This window comes from Dermacentor andersoni, chromosome 7 (assembly GCF_023375885.2).
Source record: "Dermacentor andersoni chromosome 7, qqDerAnde1_hic_scaffold, whole genome shotgun sequence".
NCBI lineage: Eukaryota > Metazoa > Arthropoda > Arachnida > Ixodida > Ixodidae > Dermacentor > Dermacentor andersoni.
In genome coordinates, this window is record NC_092820.1 from 11,906,302 (window position 1) to 11,915,329 (window position 9,028).

Below are 9,028 nucleotides of genomic sequence, written 5' to 3' on the forward strand. Positions count from 1 at the left end.
AATGTGACGCAAGGAAGGGCAATGTCCCAGTAGTGGTGGTCCTTGGAAACGTACTTGGACAGCATATCGGTAAGAGTACGGTTTAACCGCTCTGTCAGGCCATTGGTTTGAGGATGGTATGAGGTAGTCAGCTTGTGTTAAGTGGAGCAGCAACGTACAATGTCAGCGATAACTTTCGAGAGGAAGTTACGACCACGGTCAGTGAGCAGCTGTCGCGGGGCGCCATGAAGTAAGATAATGTCACGCAAGAGAAAGTCCGCGACGTCAGTGGCGCAGCTGGTAGGGAGAGCCCGCGTGATAGCGTAGCGGGTGGCGTAATCACTTGCGACGGCTACCCATTTGTTCCCAGAGGATGACGTGGGAAAGGGACCGAGGAGGTCTAATCCAACATGAAAGAACGGTTCCACAGGGACAGTGATCGGGGATGACCGGCAGGTAGCACCTGAGGTGTTTTCCGACGCTGGCGGGTATCACAGGCAGCAACATAGCGTCGGACGGAGCGAGCGAGACCAGGCCAATAGAAGCGGCGGCGGACGCGGTCGTACGTGCGGGTTAGGCCAAGATGTCCTGCAGTAGGTGCGTCATGCATCTCAAAGAGCACAGTCTGTCGTAGATGTTTTGGCACGACAAGAAGAAGGTCAGATCCGTCAGGGAGGAAGTTCCTTCGGTACAGAATGCCGCCCTGGAGGACATATCAGCGAACGGACGCGTCAGTAGGTGTAGAGTGCAGACGCTCGATGAGTGCTCACAGCGGTAGGTCTCGGTACTGCTCATCGGCGATGTTAGCGAAGGCAGACACAGAGAAAATGCCGTCGGCGGTACTACTGTCGGCGTCGTCAGGCTCGTCTACCGGGTAACGAGACAGGCAGTCAGCGTCCTTGTGTATTCGGCCAGATTTGTAGGTGACAGTATATGAATATTCTTGGAGGCGTAAGGCCCAGCGACCAAGTCTTCCGGTAGGATCTTTCAGTGAGCATAACTAGCAAAGCGCGTGATGGTCTGTGACAACGGAAAAGGGTCGGCCATATAAGTATGGGCGGAACTTCGCAACCGCCCAAACTAGGGCTAGACGCTCAGTGATGGAATAGTTGCGCTCGTAGGGTGAGAGGTGCCTGCTGGCGTAAGCGATAACACGGTCGTTGCCGCGCATGCGTTGTGCCAGTACTGCGCCAATTCCGTGACCGCTGGCATCAGTACGGACTTCGGTAGGCGCAGGAGGATCGAAATGGGCCAGAACGTGAGGCGTTGTGAGAACGTCGATTAGATGCGAGAATGCTGAGGCCTCGTTATCGCCCCACTGGAAAGGGGTGTCTTTTTTTTGAAAGCTCGGTTAGTGGTCGTGCTATGGCGGCGAAATTTCTCACGAAACGGCGGAAGTATGATCAAAGGCCGATGAAGCTGCGCACATCCTTGCCACACTTCGGAACAGGGAAGTGCGTAACAGCATGGATCCTGCCTGGGTCCGGTTGCACTCCGTTCGCGTCAACGAGATGTCCAAGGACGGTAATCTGGCGACGGCCGAATTGGCACTTCGATGCGTTGAGTTGCAGACCGGCTCGCCGAAAAAACGTCCAGGACTGCTGAGAGGCGCTCGAGGTGCGTAGCGAATGTTGGGGAGAATACTATAACGTGGTCCAACTAACACAGGCACGTGGACCATTTGAGACCGTGAAGAAGGGAGTCCATCATGCGTTCAAAAGTGGCAGGAGCGTTACATAGACCGAACGGCATCACTTTGAATTGATAAAGACCGTCCGGAGTTACAACAGCAGTCTCCTCGCGGTCGAGATCGTCCACGGCAATCTGCCAGTATATCCGGAGCGGAGGTCAATAGAGGAGAAGTAGCGAGCACCATGGAGGCAGTCAAGGGCGTCATCGATCCGAGGTAGGGGATACACGTCCTTTTTGGTAACCCTGTTAAGGTGCCGATAATCCACGCAAAAGCGCCATGAGCCATCCTTCTTTTTTACCAGAACCGGTGACGCCCATGGAATACATGAAGGTTCTATGATGTTCTTGGCAAGCATTTTGTGAACTTCTGCGTGAATAACTTGACGCTCAGCCGGTGACACTCGATACGGGCGGCGATGAATAGGAGGGGCACCGCCGGTATTAACGCGATGTTTAACAGCTGTAGTTTGGGCCAAAGGACGATCGTTAAAGTCAAAAATATCGTTGTAGGAAAACAGAACGCGGTAGAGCTCACGAGCATGCTTGGATGGCATGTCGGGCGCAATCATTTTCTGTAAGTCGGCGATGGTACAAGTTGTCGACTGCGATGGTAGAGGAGGATCGGCTGAATTGTCGTCTATCTCAATAGATGCTATTTAGTGATCCTCGAATGAGCAAAGCTGGGCCAGAGACATCCCGCGTGGCAGCACTTATGTCGTCAAGCCAAAATTGACCACTGGCAGGCAGACGCAATTCGCCGGAATAGATAAAACGGTATGAGGTACCGTGATCCCGTGTGTAAGGAGGACGTCTTGCATAGGAGCCGCGATATAGTGACCGTCGGGCACTGGTGTGGATGACACTAGGTCAACGCAAGTCAGTGCCGAAGGTGGCAAGCGAACGAAGTCGACGGAACTGAGGCGACTGGGGTGTGGTTCAGCGGGATCCAGAACAGGCAGGTCAAGGCGGAGAGTACTGGCGGAACAATCGATGAGAGCAGAATGTGCGGAGAGGAAGTCTAAGCCGAGGATGATGTCGTGGGGACAGTGGGCGATGACTGTGAATAGCACAATTGTGGAGCGATCGGCGAAGGAGACACGGGCGGCACACATACCAATTATGGGGGCTGTTCCGCCATCGGCGACAGGGACAACATGCGTCGTGGCGGGCGTGATTATTTTTTTCAGGCGGGTACGAAGGTCAGCGCTCATGACCGACAAATGCGCCCCAGTGTCTATTAGAGCAGATACGGGAACACCGTCGACTTGCACGTCAAGAAGGTTCAGATGAGTGGGCAACGTCAGTAGAGGATTTGGCGGCGTAGGGAGCAATGCAGCGTCACCTCGAGGCGCTGCATCGTCTAGTTTTCCGGCTGGGAGCGGCGTCCGAAGGGAGTCGGCGAAAAGGAGCGACGGGGCTGGGGAGAGCGAGATTGTCGTCGTTGGGGCGAAGGTGAACGAGAATAGGGGCGGTTCGGCGCAGGAGTGTCAGTGGCGGCATTATCGGAGCGTGCGGCATCGGGACGAGAAGGGCCACCTGAGGGGCGAGAGTAGGCAGTATAAGCAGACCGGGTCGGGGAAGTCCAGCGACTTCGACAGTGCCGAGAAATGTGCCCGTTGCGACGGCAGTGAACACAAATGGGCTTGTCGTCAGCAGTGCGCCATTCAGATGGGTTGCGGAAACGTGGTGGGTAAGAAGATGCGGGACGGGGCGGAATCGAAGAAGCCGGATGGGTATCAGGGCGATGGGCCGAGCAGATGGTGTGAAGGCCCTTGTTTTCGAACTCCTGGCGGACAACTGCCTGGATCAGGGAAACCGTGACTGCAGGTGCGTTGGTGGGGCTGGAGTCGAAGGCAGCCGGATAGGCGGCCTCAATCTCACGCCGGACGATCTTGGTAATATCGCCAGTGTTGTTGGGACGAGGAGCGTCGGCACAGGAAGATGTCGCTGGGGTGTTGGGCAAACGGGCAAACTGCTGGTCGATACGTCGGCTTTTAGCGAGTTCCAGGCGGCGGCACTCTTCTATAACAGCATCCACCGTCGCGACGTTGTTGAATACGAGCAAGTTGAAGGCGTCATCGGCAATGCCTTTGAGGATGTGGGATACCTTGTCTGACTCAGTCATGTGTGCATCAAATTTTTTGCGGCACAGAGCCAAGACGTCCTGAATATACGTGACATAGGGCTCTGTTGACGTCTGCACACGGCCGGAAAGCGCCTTCTGCGCGGCAAGTTTGTGACCGTAGGGTTTGCCGAACAAGCCTCGGAGCTTTTGCTTGAGCGAATCCCAACTGGTGAGCTCATCTTCGTGCGTCCGAAACCAAACTCGAGGTGTGCCACCGAGGTAAAAGACTACGTTGGCGAGCATGATAGTAGGGTCCCACCGGTTATTGCGGCTGACGTGTTCGTACAGGCTGATCCAGTCCTCGACGTCTTCCCCATCTTTGCCCGAGAATACGCCAGGATCACGAGGAGCAGGGAGAGTGATGTAGGTCGTCGAAGTGGCAGCAGGTGTCGAAGGCGGCTGAGTCGAGTTGTGATCGCCGGGAGCCATGAAGCTAGGCTCGACGTACCGTCCACTGCGAAGCTCCGTGACGAGGTACAGGTAACGTCCACCTCCACCAGATCCTCGCTTGTCCGTGGTCCAGGGTAGCGGCGGCAAGGGCCGACTCTTCCCCTGACATCAGAGAAGGCAGGCGACAAGCGGGAAGTAGTTGGTGGCGCCCGATTGCTTGCCGCTCTCGCCTAGCCCCTTCGCTGCGCTCTCGCCGCCACGCTGGCGACCTTCGGGACACCCCCTTGCCCGCTTGTTGCTGGGAGACGAGATACCCGGCCTACCGAACCGCTCTCCACCTGCCCTCCCGCCAGCGATAAGGCTGCGAGAGCCGAGGAGGCCATCCGCAGCATGGCATCGCGACAAGCAATCGACACGAATACTATGACGCTGACGAGGTTCGTCCTGGCCGAGCAGCGAAAGGTGCCCGGCGCCATGGGAGACCTGACGCAGCTCCTGACTGCCATCCAAACTGCCATCATGGCTGTCGCAGCATGCGTGCGACGAGCCGGCATCGCCCAGCTGTACGGCATGGCGGGCAACACGAACGTTCAGGGTGAGGAGCAAAAGACGCTGGACGTGCTCAGCAACGACCTATTCATCAACCTGCTCAAGTCTTCGTACACCACCTGTCTCTTGGTCTCTGAGGAGAACGACACGGTGGTTGAAGTGCAGACCGAGAAGCAGGACAAGTACGTGGTGTGCTTCGACTCTCTGGACGGGTCATCCAACATTGACTGCCTCGGGTCCATTGGCTCCATCTTTGCCATCTTTCGTCAGACTAGCTCGGGACGACCAAACGCGAAAGATGCATTGCAGACGGGGCAGAACGCGGTGTGCGTGGGATACGCATTGTATGGAAGCGCGACAATGGTCGTCATGGGCTTGGGCCAGGGGGTCAATGGATTCATGTTGGACCCCGCCATGGGCGAATTCATCCTCACGGATACCGACATGAAGATCGGTAAGATCTACAGCATCAACGAAGGATACGCCAGCGCGTGGGATCCCGCAGTCACGGAGTACGTCCAGAACAAGAAGTTCCCAAAGACTGGAAAGCCTTACGGTGCCCGCTACATTGGTCCCATGGTCGCAGATGTCCACCGGACGCTCAAGTACGGCGGCATATTTATGTACCCCGCACCTCCACCAGATATGTTACGTAAGAAGACGCAGATGAAAAGCTATATACAAGTATATTTACAACGTAATACGCCGCACTTGGCCAAGAGGTAACAGCCCGCGCTAGCCTCTAATCGTCGTCGTCGTCTTCTTACTGCTCGCCTCTCCGTCATTGGTAATACTATTCCGTAGCAATATGAAAACCAGCAGCCCCCTCGGTGCCGAGGATGGCCGCCGCCTCCTTTGAGTCGAGCCGAAGGCGAACGCTCGGGCTGCAGACCTGGAGTCTGTAACGATATTGGAACGTAGAAGGTCCGTCAGTGCTATAGCTATAGCAACTTGCTCGGCTACTGTTGCAGAAACCTTCCGCACGGATGCTGAGTTAATGAGAGTGCCACTGGAGTCAAGCGCATGTTGCTTTTGTGTTTCGATTTGCGAACGCCTTGAAATAAGTTTTGTGGCAAGTACGACGCGTGCCAAGCGCCGAACGCACAAGCAGGCGCTATAGATATAGCCTTTGTAACGCGGTGACGAAGTCCTGAAAGGTTCCCCGGGTCGTTGCTTCCTGTCCCTGAAGATAATACGATGCACCAGGGGATTGGTGCTTTATTCACAATGTCGGTCGAAGAGGCGAAGAATGTCTTCGAAAGCTGCAGTTGTCAGATCCCTTTGCGACGCCAGGTCGTCGAAGCTTAAGTTAGTGAGTAAAATGGCTTTCTTGCTCTCTTGTAGTGTCTCGCATCCGGTTGCCTGGAGAAACGTACAAAAAGAACGTTTCCACGTGAGCCACGGTACCGAAGGAGTACAGGGTAATGCAAGGAAAGGCGGCACGGGGTGTGCGATCGCCATGCTGGGCACCGGGAACAAAGGCGCGAGAGTTGAGGCTGACGGAGAAGCAGACGTAGTTGCAGCGTCTTGCATACCGGAAGCAGGAATAGAACGGCAGAAGCAAGTAGTAAGCAGAACGGTTTACCTCGTCGCCAGTTTGTAGTAGCTTCGAGGGGGCGGCCGGACGCGGGACCTACGGCGTGAGGCCTAACGGCCTGGCGCGAAGCGCCTCAAAGAGCCGAACTGCTCGACTCAGGGACCAGACAAGTAATGACTATTTCAGCAAGGGGAAACGCAGCAGGTATACTTACAGCACTTACAGCGGCTGGCGCTGAGTGGCGCCCTCGAACGTAACCCAGTTGACAGTTTTGCGGTGCGAACGCTTGTTTTCGGTGCTCTTCGGATTACCCGTGGTGACCGGGACCGGAGGGACGGACGACTGCGAGAGCGCCGTGACTACGACAAATAGATGAGTTCTTTCCTTTAATATATTGAGAATTTAGATTTAGGCTAGTTTTTATATCTAGGCTAGTCAGGTGAAGTGCTCGCGAAAGAGCAGGTCAGTGACCTAACGGCCGGGTCGTTTCCGGCCGGCAGCTATAGATTTGCAGGGCTCATTTGTGAGTTAACTAGTTTAGACAGGTAGTTAAGTATTTCTTTTCTAGGTGATCGGCTTTTTGCGGTAGGCAGAATTTAATTTGTGCACATGGTTGCAAGTGGTCTTTTTTCTAGCTTTTTGTGGTAGCGATAATAGAGTGCTGCTAAGATGGTCAAGCAACTGAAGGTTAAAGGCAAGGAGTTTGAGGCGTCGGTGAATTGGAAGGAAACACGGTTCGAATCTGTAGAGGCTTCGACCTCTACAGATTCGCATTTTATGTGCATTTATGTGCATTTTATTCGCATTTTATGTGCAAATGCTGCGTGTTAAGTGCACGTTTGGACAGGGCTGACGAAGCGAATACCAGCCTAGTGTTACGTATGGATGCTCTAGAAAAGGAGCTACAGGTATAGAGGGCAGAGAAGCGCAAACTCCAAGAGCAACTTAGTGCATTGTTGGACGAAAGAATGGCTGGTACCGCCGTGCGAAGTCACATTGGCGGACTTCCCAGCGCCAGCCACGTGGATGGGGCCTGCACTGGCATTGACAGCGATAGGAAAGAAGGTCAGGCAGGTTCAGACACGAATAGCTACGCACACGTGGCAACTAAGAAGTCAGAAGGCGATGGAGAAGAGGGGAAACAAGCTAACCCCAAGGAATGAGGTCACAGTCAATGATAATCAGACAGCATAATTTGGAAGTTAGGAGGGAGGAAGGGAATATACCCTAGTCCTTATCGGTGGTGACTCAAATATGAGTACGCGCAAAAGAGCTATAATGGAGCGTGTAAAGGGCGATAAGCGGGTAGCACTCGGGGCGTTCCCAGACAGGACAATGGACGCAGTACTGTGAGAGAAAAAAAGCGAACTTTCTAAGAATGTTGCAGAGCGCAATTTGGTAGTGGTAGCGGCGGGGCTAAATGATGTCCTTAATGGGGAAGCCGCAGAAGTATTGGAAAGATTAGCGGAGGGAGTTGGCGATTTAAGGGCGATAGCACAGCAAGTCCAGATCGTGGTATGCACAGTGCCGGAGGTGCAAGGACGGAACGGAGAAATTACCAAGGACATTGTGGCTGTTAATCGGGAGATGAGAAAGCTAAGCCAGGAGAAAGGCTTTGAAGTGGCAGACATAAACAGAGGAGTGCATAGAGCAGGCTTTGGCGGAGGCTTTACACGAGATGGCATCCATTTTAATGGAAGGCTAGGAGCCGAGATTATGTTCCTATGGGTGGGCAGTGCAACCCGGACGAAGGACGAGAGGAGGTACACAACACGAGCGCAGACTAACAACTGGTTTATTATTTCAAGCGACGGACTATAATATACAGAAAATGTAAACGTGTAAAGTGACGTTTACAAGGGTGTTAGCCTATCTTGCCATTCAAAAAATCAGTTTCGTTAACCTGCAGAGTGATAGAAGTCTGGCTGACGCATGTGCCTGAGTTCACATGCATGTGAACTCAGGCCTACTTCATGTCGAGGCCTACTTCATGCATGCATGAAGTAGGCCTCGACAATCTCGTGGTTGCCAGGCGCCAGCCGAGATCGGCTGGTGCCTGGCAGGCCGGGCAGTAGCTTTTTTAGGGGGTCCACTGCGGCTCAGGGCGTAGGGGTAGGTAGAAACAATGTAGAAAGTGCAACAATAGAGGGTGACGCCAATAAAATGGCCACTAGGAGGTACAGGAATAAAACTACAAAAAAGAAATTTAACACCAGGATCAGGTACATAAACATGCAAGGCGGTAGAAAGAGAGCGAAGTGGTTATAAATAGAGCAGCAGTTAAAGGACGAAGAAGTAGGTGTATACGCTCTATGCGAAACACATCTCATGGATCTAGAAGACCCACCGTTTATTCAGGGCTACGTCTGGGAAGGGAGCAACAGAATAACAACGGAGAGGACAGGAGGAGGAGTAGGTATGCTGATGCATCAAGGAGAAGGAGGAACAACTTTATTAAAAACACCAGTCAATGAATGTCAGGAGAGAAATGCTCCTCCCCCTTCGCCCCTAGCCGTCGGCCGGAATGCCTTGAGACAGCAGCAGCAAGGGCTTGACCGATGATGTCCTGCTGGACGTTGGGGTCTGGGCTGCGGAGCAAAGCCTCCCAGGATTCTAGAGTGTGCGAGCTATCATGCTTAGCCGGACATGTCCACACCATGTGAACCAGATTTGCTGCCTCATCACAGAATTTGCACTTTGACCTGAATACTCCTGGATGCCACTTGCTGTAGAGTACGGGGTTTGGAAAAAACCCC

General features: G+C 53.8%; 1 pseudogene; it reads left to right on the forward strand.

The window, feature by feature from the left end:
* Positions 1–4,460: 4,460 nt before the first annotated feature.
* Positions 4,461–6,132, forward strand: LOC126535640 (fructose-1,6-bisphosphatase 1 pseudogene; annotated as a pseudogene).
* Positions 6,133–9,028: the final 2,896 nt, after the last annotated feature.